Raw genomic sequence first — 19678 nt, forward strand, 5'->3', positions numbered from 1 at the left:
AGGTGATTGGAGGAAAGTATAGGGGGGATGTCAGAGGTAGAGTTTTCTATAGAGAATGGTGGATGTGTAGAACGTGCTGCCAAGGGGTGGTGATGGAGGTAGATACATCAGGGATATTTAAGGGACTGAGATAGGCATGTGGGGTGAAAGAAACATGTAGGACTGTGTGTGAGGGAATGGTTAGATTCATCTTGGAGTAGGTTAAAGGGTCAGCTCAACATTGTGGGCCGAAGGGCCAGGACTGTGCTATACTGTTCGATTTGCTATTGATTGGGATTGCCACAATGTTAAGAATTAGTTGGGGCAGAATTGAAGTTTGGCCAGGAAAGGTTCCTTATGCATTCTGTGGGTGGTCCTACTAGAACATAGGCGTCACTGGATATCCTGTGAGAAAATGAGGAAGGGCAAGATGTTGAGGTGTCATTGGGAGAGAACTTTGATAGCGTGACCAATGTTTTACATATAAACATTGTAACATAGAAAACCTACAGCCCACAAAGCTGTAACCAACATGTCCTTACCTAAGAAATTACCTAGGGTTACCCATAGCCCTCTATTTTTCTTAGTTCCATGTACTTATTCAGGAGTCTCTTAAAAGACCCTTTGTTTTTGCCTCCACCACCATCGCCAGCAGCCCATTCCATGTTCTCACCATTTTCTGCATAAAAGTACTTATCCCTGACATCTCCTCTGTACCTATTTCCAAGCATTTTGTGCCCTCTCATGCTAGCCATTTCAGCCCTGGGAAAAAGCCTCTGACTATCCACATGATCAATCCCTCTCATTATCTTGTACACCTCTATTAGGTTACCTCTCATCTTCTGTTGCTCCAAGGAGAAAAGACAGAGTTCACTCAACCTATTCTCATAAGGTATGCTCCTTAAACCAGGCAACGTCCTTATAAATCTCCTCTGCACCCATTCTATGGCTTCCACATCCTTCCTGTAGTGAGGCGACCAGAACTGAGCACAGTACTCCAAGTGGGGTCTGACCAGGGTCCTATATAGCTGCAACATTACCTCTCGGTTCTTAAACTCAATCCAACGATTGATGAAAGGCAATGCACTGTATGCCTTCTTAACCATGGAGTCAAACTGCGCAGCAGCTTTGTGTGTCCTCTGGACTCGGACCCCAAGATCCCTCTAATCCTCCACACTGCCAAGAGTCTTACCATTAGTGCTATATTCTGCAATCATATTTAACCTCCTGAAATGAACTACCTCACAGTTACCTGGGCTGAACTCCATCTGCCACTTCTCAGCCCAGCTTTGCATCCTATCAGTGTCCTGCTGTAATCTCTGACAGCCCTCCACACTATCCACAACAACTCCAACCATTGTGTCATCAGCGAATTTACTAACCCATCCCTCCACTTCTTCATCCAGGACATTTATAAAAATCACTAAGAGTAAGGGTCCCAGAACAGATCCCTGAGGCACACCACTGGTCATTGACCTCCATGCAAAATATGACCTGTCTAAAACCACTCTTTGCCTTCTCTGGGCAAGCCAGTTATGGATCCAGAAAGCTCCCCTTGGATCCCATGTTTCTTACTTTCTCAATAAGCCTTGCATGGGTTACCTTATCAAATGCCTTGTGCTAAAATCCATATACACTACATCTACTACTCTACCTTCATCAATGTGTTTAGTCACATCCTCAAAAAAATTCAACCAGGCACGTAAAGGATGACCTGCCTTTGACAAAGCCACACTGACTATCCCTAATCATATTATACCTCTCCAAATGTTCATAAATCCTGCCTCTCAGGATCTTCTCCATCAACTTACCAATCACTGAAGTAAGACTCACTGGTCTATAATTTCCTGTGCTATCTCTACTCCCTTTCTTGAATAATGGAACAACATCCGCAACCCTCCAATACTCTGGAACCTCTCCCGTCCCCATTGATGATGCAAAATCATTGCCAGAGGCTCAGCAATCTCCTCCCTTGTCTCCCATTGTAGCCTGGGCACATTTCGTCCGTTCCCAGTGACTTATCCAACTTGATGCTTTCCAAAAGTTCCAGCACATCCTCTTTCTTAATATCTACATGGTCAAACTTTTCAGTCTGCTGTAAGTAATGCCTACAATTGCCAAGGTCCTTTACCATAGTGAAAACTGAAGCAAAGTACTCATTAAGTACCTCTGCTACCTCTTCCGGTTCCATACACACTTTTCCATTGGCACACTTGATAGGTCCTGTTCTCTCACGTCTTAATCTCTCACTCTTCACATACTTGTAGGATGCCTTAGGGTTTTCCTTAATCCTGTCCACCAAGGCCTTCTCATGGCCCCTTCTGGCTCTCCAAATTTTTTTCTTAAACTCCGTCCTGCTAGCCTTATAATCTTCTAGATCTCTGTCATTACCTAGTTTTTCGAACCTTTCGTAAGCTCTTCTTTTCTTCTTGACTAGATTTATAACAGCTTTTATACAACATTGGAACATACCTATGCAGAACTCCACGCAAATATCCCCTGAACACTTGCCATATTTCTTCTGTACATTTCCCTGAGAACATCTGTTCCCAAATTATGCTTCTAAGTTCCTGCCTGATAGCTTCATATTTCCCCTTACTCCAATTAAACACTTTCCTAATTTGTCTGTTCCTATCCCTGTCCAAAGCTATGGTAAAGGAGTTAGAATTGTGATCACTATCTCCAAAATGCTCTCCCACTTAGAGATCTGACACCTGACCAGATTCATTTCCCAATACCAGATCAAGTACAGCCTGTCTTCTTGTAGGCTTATCTACATATTGTGTTAAGAAGCCTTCCTGAACACATCTAACAAACTCCACCCCATCTAAACCACTCACTCTAGGGACATGCCAATCAATATTTGGGAAATTAAAATCTCCCGCCACAACATCCCTGTTATTATTACACCTTTCCAGAATCTTTTTTGCTAATATTCTATTAGTTTTACAACAAAATTATGAAAAAAGAAAGGATTAGTTCACAAGTTAAAGTCCTAAACTGAGGAAAGGATAATTGTAAAGGCAGTAGAGAGGACCTTGTGAAGGTTGATTGGAAGGGGCTGTTTGCAGGTAAAGGGATGTCTGACAAGTAAGTGAGAAGCCTTTAGATGTGTGATGGGAAGGATTTGGGGCCAATGTGTTCCTATTAGAGTGAAGGGCAAGGCTGGCAGGTTTGGGAACTTGGGATGATGGGGTATATTATCGTATAGGTCAGGAAAAATAGGAAGTGGGTGTTGCAGAGCAGAGAATCCTGTGAGTACAAGTACATACTCCCTGAAAGTAGTGACACAGGGAGACAGGATGATGCAGGAGACAGATTGCATGGTTGTCTTCATTGATGGGCATTGAGTATAAGATTTGGGACAACATATTACAGCAGTATGTATACAGTTGGTGAGACCACACCTCAAATATTGTGTGACGTTCTGGTGACCATGCTACAGGAAGCAGAAGAGCAAGCTCTAGAGGGCACAGAAAAGATTCTCGAGGATTTTGCTGGGACTGGAGGGGTTGAGTTATAAGGAGTGGTTGACAGGCTGGGAATCTTCCCCTGGTGTGAAAGAGGCTGAGGGGTGACCTTGAAGAAGTTTATAAAACCATGAGGTGGTTGGTCACAGTCTGTTTTACAGGGCAGGGGAGTCTACAATTAGAGAGCATGGCCTTAACGTGGGAGAACATGAGAACATAAGAAATAGGAGCAGGAGTAGGCCATCTGGCCCATTGAGCCTGCTCTGCCATTCAATAAAATCATGGCTGATCTTATTGGCTGAGGGGAAAGCTTTTCCACAGAGAGGGTGGTGGGTATGTGGAATGAGCTGCCAGAAGAAGTGCTATAATTGTAACATTCAAAAAAACATTTGGACAGGTACGTGGATAGGAAAGTTTTAGCGGGATATGGGCCAAACGTGGGCATACATGGCTAGGCTCAGGAAGGTATCTTGGTCAGAATCGATACGTTGGGCCAAAGAGCCAGTTTCTGTGCTGCTATCATGACATATCAGCCATGATCACATTGAATGGTGGGACAGGTCTGATGGGCTGAGTGGCCTACTCCTGCTCTCATTTCCTTGTGTCCTTGAGTTTTGTTTAGCTGTGGAACCAATCTATCACTGCACATGGGGGAGATGTCATAGCATATTTGCTGCTGTTTTGATAAATGGACCCATTTCCCTGATCTCTGTAACTTGCAATCACTTTCAAATGACATTTTCTTGGAGTTTCTTTTCCTTCTCCGTGTCACCTCCCTTCAGGGATGGAGCTTGGCTCCCATCTTGTCTTTTGCCGCTTTCCCTCAGACCCTCAACGTTCATCGAGGTCCAGCTCATCTGTCTCCTAGGCAACAGCTTTATCCCTGGAGTTTCTGAACACACCTCAACTGGGAACAGAAGGCCAGGCAGGAAGAAGTCAAAGAGGATTGGAAAGGTCAGCTCTGAAAAACCTTTCCGTACAGATTTATATTTCAAAAGGAAAATCTTTTATATCCTGCTCAGCTGCTGTGCAGACTCCATGGTAACTGGTGCTCAGTCCCTGATAGCTGCTGCATCTGCCATTTAGTGTGTGTGCTCCTGAGTGGCAATAGGTAATAGGGCCGCATGGTAGCAAAGCGGTCAACGTCATGCTATTACTGCGCCAGTGACCCGGGTTCAATTTGCGCAGCTTTCTGTAAGGAGTTTGTACGTTCTCCCCGTGACTGCATGTGTTTCCTTTGGCTGCTCTGGTTTCCTCCCAAGGCATATGAGTTAGTAAGTTGTGGGCAGGCTACGTTGGTGCCAGGAGCGTGGCGACACTTGCGGGCTGCCCCCAGCACATCCTCGGAATGCGTTGGTCATTGACACAAACTGGAAGTTTTACTGGAAGTTTCAATGCACATGTGACAAAGCTGATCTTTTAGATCTTTATTTAACAGCATAAGCCAGTGATGATTGTCCACAGTGGCCTTGACAGCACAGTGTCTGCCAGGATGGAAAGTTAATCCGACTGGTCCATGCTGATGAGATGCTCATCAAATCTAGTCCCATTTTCCTGTGTTGCATGTATCCATACAAGCTGTTGTGACTTTCCTGGGCTTAAATCCATGCTGTGTTTCCGCAGCACTGTCTGGAGACGAGTACACAGATTCCCATCAGCTTGCCTCGTCCATTGCCCCATGAGTGGGGTACTGGGAGGAAGTTGTACACCATGCTGTTGGCCAGGGTGGTTCTTGGCATATCACTGAAACCGCTGGGGAATGGAATTCCAAAGATTGACTGCCCCCTGAAAGAAGTGATTTCCCTTATCTTAGTTGTAACTGGAAGGCCCCTTAATCTGAGAACATAACCTTTTGTATGTTCTCCCTCACTGGGAACATGTTCTCTCAGCATCAACCCTGTCAAACCCTCCTTGAATCAATGAGGTCACCATGCATTCTTGAAAATTTGACAATGTAGGGACAGTGCCCTCATCCCACCAACCTTTGGCTCAGAGCCTCTCCTTAACCTTGCTACAATGAGTAAGCAGTATCCCAAATGTGATTCACCAACATCCTTCACAAATGTACCAAAACTCTCTTTCTGTTATATCTCATTCCCTGCAATAGACCTTCATGGTAGGAAGATAAATAGCACTGAGTTATCACTGTGAGTCTGCTGGAGAGTCTGTCTGGGAGTCTGAGTCCAAATCTGCTGGAGGCTGAAGACGGCTTGTGCTGGCACTGAGTATATGTGGGAGAGAAGAAAGGGGCTTGTTTGGTTGCTGTTCTGCCGAGCATGGTGGGCTTACGGTGTTGAACATAGAACATAGAAATCTACAGTGCATTACAGGCCGTTTGGCTCACAATGTTGTGCCAACCACATAACCTACTCCTGCAACTGCCTAGAATTACCCTACCACATAGCCCTCTAGCTTTCTAAGCTCCATGTACCTATCTAAGAGTCTCTTAAAAAACCCTGTTTTATCCATCTCTACCACCGTCACTGGCAGTGCATTCCACACACCCACCACTCTGTGTGAAAAATCCCCCTTGTATCTACTTCCAAGCACCTTAAAACTATGCCCCTTCGTGTTAGCCATTTTAGCCCTGCAAAAAAAGAATTTTGCAGAGCCATCAGACTGGAGGTGAATGTGAAGAAAACCTAATGATTTCACTTTATCTGTACGAGGAAAACCTATCTATACAATCTGCGATGCTTGCAGGTTCACCTGGGAAGAAATATCTTACATCCCCCCAGGGAACATTGAAAAATATCTAGGTGCATGTGTAGATCATTGGCACGGCATTTCCAGCGATAACCCTTATAATCTTATACCCCTTATCATCTTATATACCTCTATCAGGTCACCTCTCATCCTCTGTTGCTCCAAGGAGAAAAGGCCAAGTTCATTCTCAAAAGGCATACTCTCCAATCCAGGCAACATCCTTGTAAATCTCCTCTGCACTCTTTCTATAGTATCCACATCCTTCCTGTAGTGAGGTGACCAGAACTGAACACAATACTCCAAGTGCTGGGGTGGGAATGTGTGTTGACTGTTTTGGGCTTCCCTCACCACACCCCCAGGTGTGTTGGTTGTTAACACAAACAACACATTTCACTGTAGGTTTCCATGTTCACGTGATAAATAAATTTGCTTCTTGAATCTTGAACAATGAAATGTCCCATGCCCACTGACCACTCAGTTTGCAATCAGTGCGCCATTAGGATTTCAAGAAGCTCCATTTAAAATGAAGTTACTGGATCCTCAAAGTGGAAAAAGCTTGATCCTAAATTTCAGAGAGCGCTTCCTGAGGGCTATGATGTTATGAATGTTTGTGTGGAAGTTCCTGAGATAAAGAGGCCAACAGTAATTTGGGAGATAAATTACTGGAAATTGCAAGATCCACAGCTACAGTAGCAGTCCAGGAAGTCATTCCTGCTGTCAGACCATGAGGTCGCTGTGAAACTGGAATTTGAATATTACCTCTGCTCTGTCACAGAGCAGAAAAACAGGTCCTTCGGACCAACCCAGTCCATGCTGACCAAAATATCCACCTAAGCCCTCCTTCCTCCCCCTTCTCTCTTTTTCCATCCCCCAATCTGGTTTGCCTCTGAATCCTTCTCTTCACCTGCCCATCACAAATTTGGTTCACCTCCTCTTTCCCTTCCTCCCATGGTCCACTGTCCTCTCAGATCAAATTCCTACACCTTCAGCCCATTATCTCTTCCACCTACCGCCTCCCAATTTCTTACTAATCCCCCCCATCCCAACCACCCACCTTCCCCCTCACTTGGTCTTACCTATCACCTACCAGCGTGTACTGTTCCTCTTCCCTCCACCTTCTTATCTGGCTTCTGCTCCCTCCCTTTCCCATCTTGATGAAGGGTCTCAGCCCAAACATTGACTCTTTATTCTGCTACCTAGATGCTGCGAGACCTGTTGCGTTCCTCGAGCATTTGGAGTGTGTGTGTGTCCATCTTAGCTCATTCCATTTGCCTACATTCAACCCTAAAAACTTTTCCTTTCTATGTATTGTAACTGTCCACGTGTCCTTTAGATGTTGTTTATGTACCTATCTCAATCACCTCCTCTGGCATCTCGTTCCATATACTGACCACCCTGTTCATTTAGAAGGACTCAAGAAATACTGTGTTTACTCCTAATCACAGCTTTGACTGTACATTCCAGTGCCACCTCAGCTGATGTTACCAGAGTTTATTTTCGCTTTGATTGAGACAGCGAACTTCACTTTTGATTTGAGTGGAACACCATCAAGTCATCAACTTGAAAACACATTCCTGCCAGTTGCCCTACACAAGTGTCTGACCCACTGAGAATAGAAAAAAAACCTACCCACCCCCTTCCAACCCATTATCAACATCTCAGGAACTTTCCTTTCAATTAAGGCTACCATCTTCTCCACTATCTCTGGATGTGACCACAGTTGTAACGGTTAACTGGTTACAGAGAAACTAAAGCCTAGAATTTCTGATAGAAATCTGTGTACAATTAGGTTCAAAGTTCAAAGTAATTTCAAATAAACCCAATAGAATCAATAAAAAAAGACGCACAAAGCCAGACAACCAATGTGGAAAAGACAAACTTCAAATGCAAATAAAAACAAATTAAATACTAATAAATAAATAAGTAATAGTATTGAGAAAATGAACAATGAAATCTGTAACTGACTTTGTAAGCAAATATCAACAATAACCCACAACCATCGGACTGATCAGATTGTAGAATCTTTGAGAGTGAGTCCACAGATTGCGGAATCAGTTCAGTGTAGAGTTGAAGGGTTGATGGTAAGGTGGTGTGAGCCTGGTGGTGTGGGACCTCAAGGTCTTGTAACTCCCTCCTAAAGCAGTGGCAAGAAGAGAGCATGCCCTGGCTGGTGGGAGCCCTTGATGATGAATGCTGTTTTCTTGTGGCAGTGTAGGTGTGCTGAAAGCAAGGATGTAATGTTGAGACTTTATAAAGCACTGGTGAGACCTCACTTGGAGTGTTGTGAACAGTTTTGGGCTCCTTATCTTAGAATGGATGTGCTGAAACTGGAGAGGGTTCAAAGGAAGTTTATGAAAATGTTAGCAGGATTAAATGCCTTGTCATATGAACAGCATTTGATGGCTCTATTCTCCGGAATTTAGAAGAATGAGTGGTGACCTAATTGAAACCTATCAAGGTGAAAGGCTTTGGTAGAGTGGATGTGGAAAGGATGTTTTCTATGGGGAAGAGTCTAAGACCACAGGGCACAGCCTCAAAACAGAGGGGCATCCTTTTAGATTGGAGATGAGGAGGAACTTCTTTAGCCAGAGAGTAGAAAATCTGTGGAATTCATTACCACAGGTAGTTGTGGAGGCTCTTTGTGTATACTTAAGGCAGTGGTTGATAGCTTTGAGGTTGGCCAGGGCAGGAGATTGGGGTTGAGAGGAAAATGAATCAGCCATGATGAAATGGTGGAGCAGTCTCAATGGACCAAATGGCTTAATTCTGCTCCTATATCTTATGGTCTTATGTTGGGGAGGGCTTTGCCTGTGATGTACTGGGCTGTGCTCATCACTTTCTGTGCTCATCAGACTCTTCCGTTACAATCAATCTATGTATATAAGCTATCGTATGTATTTATAGTTATTGTGTTTTTTATTATTTTTGTGTTCTTTATCTTTTGTGGGTTTTTTTGTGCTACATCGAATCTGGAGTAGCAATTATTTTGTCCTTCTTTACACTTGAGTACAGGAAATGACATTAAACACTCTTGAATCTTGCATCTTAAATCAAGGGCATTGGTGTTTCCATTCCAGGCTGTGATTTGATCAGTCAGGATACTCTCCAGTGTATATCTACATGAAGTCTCGTTCTTGGTCTGTTAACACGCCATGAGATGAACACAATCTGCCTTTAAAAAATTCTGTTCTGTTTGTGTGAATGCACTGGGAATTGGAAAGTTTTATCTTCTGCCATTGTTCTTCTTTTCCCAAGGTGGGTGGTGTACTGTCAGACTGACAGCACAGCTCACGAGTGCCTTAGCAACAACATAGCAAAGCACAATGGAAGAGTCCAATTGCTCCGGAGGTGTGCACTTTCTTGAGTCCCACTGTAGCAGATATTGTGCTTGTTTGCGAGTCCACTCCTGCAGAATTTGTCTACTTTGGGTGAAGTTAGCTCATGGTCTGCCAAACAGGAGTCACCCGCATTCTCCTGGTGCCCCTTTTTGGGTCTTGGATAATGTCGGGTCTTGGCGTGTGGCCAACTGGTTAAGGGATCGGTCTAGTGATCTGAAAGTCATTAGTTCGAGCCTTAACTGAGGCAGCGTGTTGTAAGGCACTTAACCACACATTGCTGTGCGACAACACAGGTGCCAAGCTGTATCGGCCCTAGTGCCCTTCCCTTGGACAACATCGGTTGCCTGGAGAGGGGAGACTTACAGCATGGGCAACTGCAGGTCTTCCATACAACCTTGCCCAGGTTTGTCATCATCGAAAATCGACGGACAGCTGAAGAGAAGAATGTACAGAAACAACTCGGGACTGCAGAGGACCCACTGGCAGGATAGAGAACCAAAGTCAGTCCACCAATCACCCTGCTACACCACAGTTGAAGCTCTGATTAGGCTCAACTTGCCCGTAAGGGTTGTGTCACATCATCTGTGTACTAATATCTGACGCCTTAAGTATGCACTCTGAACTCTTCACACTGGAGGTTTCAAGAGTTACACAGAAATGAGGCTCAGAAATAGGCCCTACAGCCTGACTTACCTATGCTAACCAATTCCCGGCAACATCCTTGTAACTTTTCTCTGTACTCTGGACAGAGTACTACAGCACAGAAACAGGACCTTTGGCCCACCTAATCTGTGCCAAACTGTTATTCTGTTCGGTCCCATTGACCTGCATCTGGGCCATGACCCTCCGAAACCCACCCATCCACTTACTTATCTAGACTTCTCTTAAATGTCAAAATTGACCCGCCACTACCAGGTCATTCCACACTCTCACCACCCTCTGAGTGAAGAAGTTTCCCCTTCAGGTTCTGCTTAGATGTTTCACCTTTCACCCTTAAACTATAACCTCTGTCTGGTTCTAGTCTCACCCAACCTCAGTTGAAAAACCCTGCTTGCTTTAACCCTATCTATCTCCCTCATTGTTTTGTGACATCATGATCATTATGTGCTGTGTCATATGACATCATTATTATGTGCCATGTCTTATGACGTGGGCAATCATGCTCGATGACCAGGAAAGTCCTTGGCAAATTTTTCTATAGAAGTGCTTTCTTCTGGGCAGTGTCTTTACAAGACAGGTAGCCCCAGCCATTATCAATACTCTTCAGAGATTGCCTGGAATCAGTGGTCGCATAACCAGGACATGTGATGTGCACCAGCTGCTCATACAGCCATCCATCACCTGTTCCAATGGCTTCACATGACCCTGATCGGGGGGCTAAGCAGGGGCTACACCTGGCCCAAGGGTAACCTGCAGGCTAGTGGAAGGATGGAGCGCCTCACACCTCCTTTGGCAGATACACGTCTTCACCCCGCCACCCACATAATTTTGTATGCCCCTATCAAATCCCTCCTATTCACCTAAGATCCAGGGAATAATATCTTAACCTATTCAGTCTCCTCAAGACCCAGCAACATCCTTGTAAATTTTCTCTGTACTCTTTCAAGCTTATTGGTATCTTTCCTGTAGGTAGGTGACCAGAACTGCACACAGTACTGCGGATTTGACCTCACCAATGTCTTTTACGCTCCTGTGATGCCACTTTGCTCTGTATTCCCAGATCCATTTGTTCCACCCCACACCTCAGTGTCCTACCTTTCCTGGGCTGTCCTCCCAAAGTGACATACCTCACACCTAGTATGCAGAATGCTTTATTCTGGGAAGTAGAAACTTAAAGAACAAAAGGTTTATAAATAACAAAGATTAGACATATCATTGTTAGGATTGGTACTTATTCTGCATTCAATCAAAACCACAATCTAATTAGTGACATGTTTGCTTCCCATTTTATCAGAAATGTTGCCTCCTTCTTCTCTGGGGACTTTGGTATGCTCTAGGAGCTCTAACTCAGTACTCACTCCTGGGCAATATTTCAGAGTTATCACTGCATAACACGGTAAATGGGTTAATACTGAATAGGAATCAATTGCCTATTAGAAACGATAGTTTCTTCATCCTGATTTCAGTCTCTGAGCAAAGGCAAATCAGCCTCAAGTGAAAAGTAAACTCCTTCCCATGTTAGACGTCGTGACAATGTATATTCTTGGCTCCTGCCCTTATAATAAAAAGCCCTATAAAGCTTCTAAGCCCCTGGAAGATCTGTGGGATTCTAGCAAGACTTGTAATCCACGACTATTCCCAATACCTCTGTATGAGGAATCTTATAATCAACAAAGCTAATAAATCTGGATATGCACACCTGGTGTGAAGGTGCCTTGCTGGAGAGAATAAATGGCTCTGTGCTCTTTAATAAGCCATAAATATACCATACTGTGCAGAAGTCTTAGGCACATATACAATATATAGCTAGGATGCCTAAGACTTTTGCACAGTACTGTATTTGTCAACATGGAGCAGAGAGCAAGTTTGTAAAGCTATTGGGAACAAAGGATGTTGGGAATAGCGAGGGGTGGGGTGCTGTGGGACAGCTAGGAGAGAAGGAGTGCCAATGGCGGTGGGTGGTGAGGGTGCAGACACACCCAGCCTTGAAACACCAGGCAAGGTCATTCGATTCTTGATCATTACAGAATGTCTCTCTGGTGCTTCACACACCCTTCCCTCTCCCTTCCTCCTTTCCCAAGCATGATTCATCTCTCCCTGCTCCTTTCCCACTCTCAGAGACCCTTATCAGAATCAAGTTTATCATCACTCATATGTCATGAAATTTGTTTTTTTTTGTGGCGGCAGTACAATGCAGAACATAAAATTACTACAGTACTGTGCAAAAGTCTTAAGCACTCTGGCTATATATATGTGCCTAAGACTTTTCAAGTCAAGTCAAGTCAACTTTTGTTGTCATTTTGACCATAACTGCTGGTATAGTGCATAGTAAAAATGAGACAACGTTTTTCAGGACCATGGCACAGTACAAAAAAAATTAGACCAAACTATGTAATAAAAAAAACACAACACAGAGAAAGCTACACTAGACTACAGACCTACACTGGACTGCACAGTACTGTCTGTGTACAGTGTGCTAAGAACTAGACAGGACATGAATCACAACAATGTCAGATTGGCAAATGTCTTGGAAATCCTGAAAGAGAAACCTCACTTGAAGCAACAGTTTACTGTTCTCTGAGGAAACGGTTACAACAATATTCCTTTCTGGTCAGCCCGAGTACGTCTGTATCCTGTCAAACCACGTTCTTGTGCTGATCACACAGGGATGTGAACAGTAACTCATCCATCTGGGGCAACACACACAAAATGCTGGAGGAACTCAGCAGGTCAGACAGCATCTGTGGAGAGGAACGAGCAGTCGATGTTTCGGGCTGAGAACCTTCTCTTCAAGGGTCCCTGCCTGAAATGTCGACTGTTTGTTCCTCTCTGTAGCTGCTGCCTGACCTGCTGAGTTCCTCCAGCATTTTGTGTGTGTTGCTCTGGATTTCCAGCATCTGCAAGATCTCTTGTGTTTCAACATTCATTTGAGGTTGGAGTGGATTTTAACATCTCATGGATAACAGCATATCTCAGAGTACGGAACAAGGTGAAAGGTTCAATAGATGGAAAGGGAAGCATTGTCCAGCTTGTAGAGTCAATGGAATTTGAAGCAGGAGTCAGCCATTCAGCCCTTCAAACCTTTGCTGCTACTTAACAGGTGTTCCACCCACTGTCTTGTCCAGTGCCTCTCTCTACCAAATGCCTTGGTCTACACATCCATGCTAAACAACTGAATCTGTCCCCCAGACTCAGGAGCAACATCGTTATCTGAGGATTGGTTGAAATTTGCCTCCTGACAATTAATAAATGTGGTGGGGTCTGATCACATTCAAATAACAGTGAGTGGCTGTGTGTGGATGTGTGTTATGATAATTAAACTTGAACTTGGACTTGACTTGAACTGCCCACCTGTATAGGAACCATATCTGGAGCAGCTGTGGTCCCACATTGGTCTCGACATAGAATATAGAACAGGACAGCACTTTGGCTCTTACCTTTCTCTAAAATGCTCCTTTGACCTTACTATCAAAATCTTGTCACCTCTCAGGATCTTTCATAGAACATACAATATAGCACAGTGTGGCCTTTCAGCCCATGATGTTGTGCTGACCCTTTAATCTACTCTAAGATCAATCTAATACTTCCCTCACACATAGCCCTCCATTTATCTTTCATCCATCTGCCAATGTAGAAGTCTCTTAAATGTCTCTCATACTGTATATCTGCCTCTATTACACCCTGGCAGGGTGTTCAATGCACCGACCACTCTGTTTAAAAACCTTGACTCTGACATCCCTCCCCTTCGTACCTTCCTTCACTCACATAAGTCACTGAGACTCATCCCCAGTCGCAATTAATGTTGACATTTAGATATTGACATTTGCTGAACTTTATTGAGATAAATGAGGACAAAGGTGAATTTCCTGCAATTTGGAACATCTATCTGATGTAAAGCCCACTGTATCAAGTCCACTGTGCCCTGCTTTTACAGGTCTCTTTCAAACCACCCTGAAAATTCTTTACCTAGGAACTGACTAAGCGTCTCCCAAGAATGTTTATTTGATTTGTTTAAAAACTGCCTGCCCCTGCCAACTCACCCTCCCTATGTCAGCCAGAGTAAACACCAGAAACTCTGCAGATGCTGGAAATCCAAAGCAACACACAAAATGCTGGAGGAGCTCAGCAGGTCAGCAACATATGTGGAAAAGGGTAAACAGTTGACCTCTCGGGCTGAGACCCTTCGTCAGAACTGGAAAGAAAGAGAAGTTGGAGTAAACCCTGGGCCCCTGGAAAGGACTGACCATTCAGTGGGTTGAATATCAGTTTATAAGGCTTGTTAGTTAAGCAAGACAGTTCACAGGAGCACAGAAGGGGCTCTGACAGTTCACAGATGTAGACGCTAGCCATCTGTTACACTGATTTGATCCTGCCTGTCCTTTCCAATCAATCCGTGACAGTCACTCACGCAAGCAGATGGAAGAAGCTGTTATTAATTCATTTATAATATAAAACAAAATGTGGTTGGTGTTGATCAAAGTCACTAGAAGCAACAGGATAAACAGTCTTAGGATAGTTCAACTCAAACAATGTTAAATGTGTTAACTAATTAACTACACAGTGAGACTTGCCACCTTCTGATGTCAGAGGGCACAGTGTTATTTACTCAGTATGGAACAGGCCCCTCTGGTCCTTTGAGCCATGCTGCCCAGCACTTCTCCAATTTAACCCCAATTTACAACGACCAAATAACCTACCAACCGGTGCATCTTTGAGGGAACTGGAGCACCCGGAGAAAACCCACACAGTCACGGGGAGAAGATACAAGCTCCTTATGGGCAGCGGCGGGAATTGAAACTGGGTCACCTGTACTGTAAAGCACTGAGCTAACCTCAATAATATCTAGTGATCGAAGAGTTGATCATGAGACTAGGCCTTTGTGGAAAATAAGTTCCACATCCTGACATCTTGTAGAATACTTACTTGTTAACCTGGGGCAGAATTAGGCAGGAGAGGGGAAAATGGGATCTGATCCTGCTAGCCAAGCCTGTAACTAAGGGTTCTGGTCAGTAACACCCGAGTAAGTACCTATCAATTAAAAGAGTTCCCACAGGGTTAGGAAGGGTCTGACCAATCCAGAGAATCACAGAGCACTTGATAAAGCTCCTGATGAGAAGTGGAACCACATTGAATATTGAATTAGATGTTCTGATGAGCAAACATCAACTTGCACCATTCTCTCAGTGTTTCTCTCTCCACAGATGTTGCCTGACCTGCTGAGTGTTTCCAACATTTTTGGGTTTTTATTGTAGTTTGAATCTCATGGTCCCAGCCTAGTGTTTCCTTCCCCCTTCCACTCTCGTCCCTCTCCTGGTTCTGTCTCCTCCGGATACACTCGTGGTGAGGAATGTACCTCCCTCGCCAGTGCCAGCAGCACCCAAACCACTCAGTCTCACTTGACCCTCAACAGTCACACACCTTCCTCTTTTCCCTCCGCTCCTCTCCCTTCTCTGATACTTTACTCATTGCTGAGTTCTAGCTTTTTTCAGCTGGGTATAAAATCATTAACTCCAACATTCTCTACACAGATGCTGTCCGGCCAACTGAACATTTTCAGCATTTCATGTTTCCATTTACTCAGCTGGAGGCAGCCTGGTGATAGATTCGGGGTACAGCAGGTAGGCAGGATGTAAGGCGGGAAGGGAGACAAGAAGATGGTGCAGATCCTTCAAAACAAAAAAGGCCAGCTGCTCACTGTGCTGTAGATGTTTAAAGGATTGCATGGAATAATGACCATCGAACAGTACTGCACAAGAAAAGGCCATTCGGCCCACAATACTAATGCCGACCATGATGCCAAATTAAACAGTTTTTCAGCTGTTGTTACTCTATCTGCCTCAATCCTTTCCTCTGGAACCCTGTTCCATATCCTCTCCATTCTCTGTGTGAAAAAGCTGCCCCCCCCGGTTCCTTTTAAACCCTTCCTCCCTCAGTTTGAACCTGTGGTTTTCAACTTCCCTAACATGGTGACCATTCACCTTGTGTATGCCCCTTCATGATTTTTATGAACCTTTGTAAGGTCACCCCTTTAGTCTCCTTCACTTGAGGGAAAGCAGTCCCAGTCTGAACAGCTCTTCTCAGAACATAATACCACCCCCAGTATCAGCTTTGTAAATCTTAAATCTTTTCTGGACCCTCTCCAGTTTAGTGACATCCGTGCTATAACAGGTTGACCAGAACGCATGCTCAACTCCAAATGTGACCTCGCCAATGTTTGTACGTCTGAAACATGATGCCTTTACTGTTGTACTCAATATTCTGACTGGCCAAGAAGGTATACAGGTCATGGAAAGTCAGATGAGATTGGTTTAAATTGGCAACATGTTCAGCACAGACATGGTGATCTGAAGAACCTATTCCTGTGATCTGAGAGGCCTGTTGCTGGGCACTACTGTTCTGTGTTTAACGTTATAAAATCATGTGGCAACAACATCTCCACACTCACTATCAGCACAGGATGCAGTACAAGGGTGTGTGCTAAGCCCCCTGCTCTACTTACTTTATACATGACTGCGAGGTTAACTGCGGCTCCAGTGGCATCGTTAAGTTTGCTGAGTCATTGGCCAAATCAAAGGTGGTGATAAATTGGCATATAGGAGGGAGATTGAAAATCTGGCTGAATGGTACCACAATAACCACCTGTCACTTAATGTCTTCAGAACCAAAGAGCTGATTATTGGCTTCAGGAGGAAGGAGTCAGTGGTCCATGAGCCAGTCCTCATTTTGGGAACAGAGGTGGAGAAATTCCTTGGTGTTAACATACCTAAGGATTTGACTTGGGACCAGGATGTAAATTCATTCACAAAAATGGCAGAACGGCGCTTCTGCTTAGGAGTTTGCATTGATTCGGCATGACGCCAATAACTTTGACAAACTTCTATAGATGCACAGTGGAGCGTACCCTAACTGGCTGCATCGTTGGCTGGTATGGAGGGAACAGTGCTCAGAAATAGTAAAAGCCACAGAAAGTGGTGGGCACAGCCCCCCCCCCCCCCCATCATTGAGCACATTTACAAGGAACGCTGCCACAAGAAAGCAGCGTCCATCATCAAGAGGCCCCACCCTCAAGGCCATGCTCTTATCTCACTGCTAACATTGGGAAGGAGGTACAGGAGCCTTAGGTCCCACACCACCAAGTTCAGGAACAGTTTTTACCCTTCAACCATCAGGCTGCTGAAGCAGTGTGGATAACTTCACTCATCTCAACACTGAACTGATTCCACCACCTACAGACTCACTTTCAAATACTCTACAACTCATCTTCTCAGGATTATCTTTTTATTTGCACAGTCTGTCTTCTTTTGCACATTGGCTGTTTGTCAGTCTTTGTCTGTGTACAGTTTCTCATTAAGTTCTGTTGTATTTCTACATTTTCCTGTAAATGCCTGCACAAAAAAATATTAGTGTAGCATATGGTAACATAGACACACTTTGATAGTAAATTTACTTTGAACTTTGAAAGGTGGACGGGATCATTGCCTCCAGCACCCTTGTAGACAGTAGCTTCCTGATACCCATTGACCTCTGGATGAAAAATAATTTTCATCTCCACTCAACTCCTGCCACCGATTATTGAAATGTCCCTTGCAGCTCAGGGATATGGATCTTTAACCTATTAACTCTTTAGGTTTGAGAGAGAGCTGGGAAGATGTTTTAAGAGTAAAATACACAGAGATGCTTTGTCATAGAAGTTTCAAAGGTTTTAATGTCAGAGAAATATATACAATATACATCTTGAAATGCTTTTTCTTCGCAACCATCCACAAAAACTGAGGAGTGCCCCAAAGAATGAATGGCAGTTAAATGTTAAAACCCCAAAGGCCCCCCCAACTCCCCTCCCTCCCGCGTGTAAGCGGCAGCAAGCAACGATCCCCCTCCTCCTACTGGCAAAAAAAAGCATCGATACCCACCACCGAGCACTCGTGTGTGGCAAAAGCAACAACAAAGACACAGACTTGCAGTACTCCAAAGACTACGTGTATGACATACCACAGGCTCTCTCTCTCCCTAATAAGGGAGAAAGAGATGTCTCCGTTTCACAAATTCCAATAAGACAGAGGAGCAGAATTAGGCCATTGGGACCATTGAGCCTGCTCCACCTGATTTAGTTTCCCTCTCAATGCTCTTCTCTTGCTCTCTCCTTGTAACCTTTGCCACCCTTGCTAATCAAGAATCTATCACTGAAATTCTTCATCACCGATTCCACACTGACCCATATTAAGACAAGTGATCAAAGAATTCTGGCAAAGAGGTAAGATATAAAAAGATAGCTTCATGGAGAGGTAAGCATGATGAGATATTTCAGGAGTAAACTGAGACTTAAGAAGGAAAGCTGAAGACTGGAGACTCTGAAAGCTTAGATCTAGAGATGGTCTAAGGACTGGAGTTTCTGGAGGAAAAGCCTTAATCTTTAAAGAGGTCAGAGCTAGCAATGGGATGGATTGGGATTGTTTCTAGAGGAAAGATCTTTAACCTTTAAAGAGATCAGAGCTGGAGAAAGTCTTAAGATTGGGACTGTTGTGAGAGAAAAGGGAGGTAAGGCAGTGAGTGTTTTGAAACCATGAATGAGAATGTCAAAGCAAGATCCTCCTCAGTGGAAAATAGTGCAGGCCAATGAGTGTGTGGGGTGATTCACTCTCACTCCTCCATCAATCAGAATCCATTCAGGTCTCATTACAACTAAAGGCACAATCTCATGATATGCTTGTCTCTCTGATTAACAAAGGATGACAGGCAGCATTAAACTGAGGAAATGCAACCTGGCTTTGCTAAATCACTGTATGACTTTTCTTCAGACACACCAACAAATTAAAGAGCACACTGATAAATATGACATTTTCCGGTCCCAGGCTGCTTGAGGAAGAATTATACAGATCTAAGATCTGCACCCATTTACATGGATCTTTTCATCAGAAGTCAGCTGAAAGGTGTGGGTCAAGTGGGTGAGTTCTGTGGGAGAAAGGGTCACCACTGGTGAATTGCCCACGGGGGATTCAGATGTGAGCCTCTCCCCGCTCTAGCTTGCGGTCTCCTGACATCAGTTATGTAGACAATGATGTTAAAGGTCCAGTAGAAAATGGGAGAACCTACAAATTTCACTGTTCACTCACAGAGGTACCAGGTACTTACTGAATCCACTGCAGGCTTCAGGTGGAGCTCTGAGTTCACAAGGGCACTAGCCCACTTGGCTCCTGCAAACCTGTCTCACAGCTGAGCCACCCCAGGCCTCACCTCCTCTTCTGTGCCAACTCTCCAGAGCCTGCAGCTCCACAACCTTTGAAAAATCTATCTACTTCCGCGTTAAATACTCCCAGTGCTCCAGCCTCCTCGAACATCTGGGTGTAGAATTCCAGAACTCGAGATGCTGGAAATCCAGAGCAACACACACAACATGCTGGAGGAACTCAGCAGGTCAAGTGACATCTAGGGAAATGAATAAACAGTCGATGTTTCAGGTCAAGATCGAATTCCAGAGATTCACCAACCTCTACCATGATATCCACTATGATTTTACTGTTCCTTGAC

General features: G+C 44.3%; 1 protein-coding gene and 1 long non-coding RNA gene across 5 annotated transcripts in view; one reads left to right on the forward strand and one right to left on the reverse strand.

Moving 5' to 3' along the window:
• Window positions 1-19678, reverse strand: part of LOC132383149 (synaptotagmin-1-like) — a 136530-nt gene that overhangs the window by 48001 nt on the left and 68851 nt on the right. The window lies entirely within an intron of this gene.
• The window catches only part of LOC132383151 (uncharacterized), a 43317-nt gene that overhangs the window by 16566 nt on the left and 7073 nt on the right, over window positions 1-19678 (forward strand). The window lies entirely within an intron of this gene.

The sequence above is a fragment of the Hypanus sabinus genome, chromosome 29, assembly GCF_030144855.1.
Source record: "Hypanus sabinus isolate sHypSab1 chromosome 29, sHypSab1.hap1, whole genome shotgun sequence".
In the NCBI taxonomy this organism is placed as follows: Eukaryota; Metazoa; Chordata; class Chondrichthyes; order Myliobatiformes; family Dasyatidae; genus Hypanus; species Hypanus sabinus.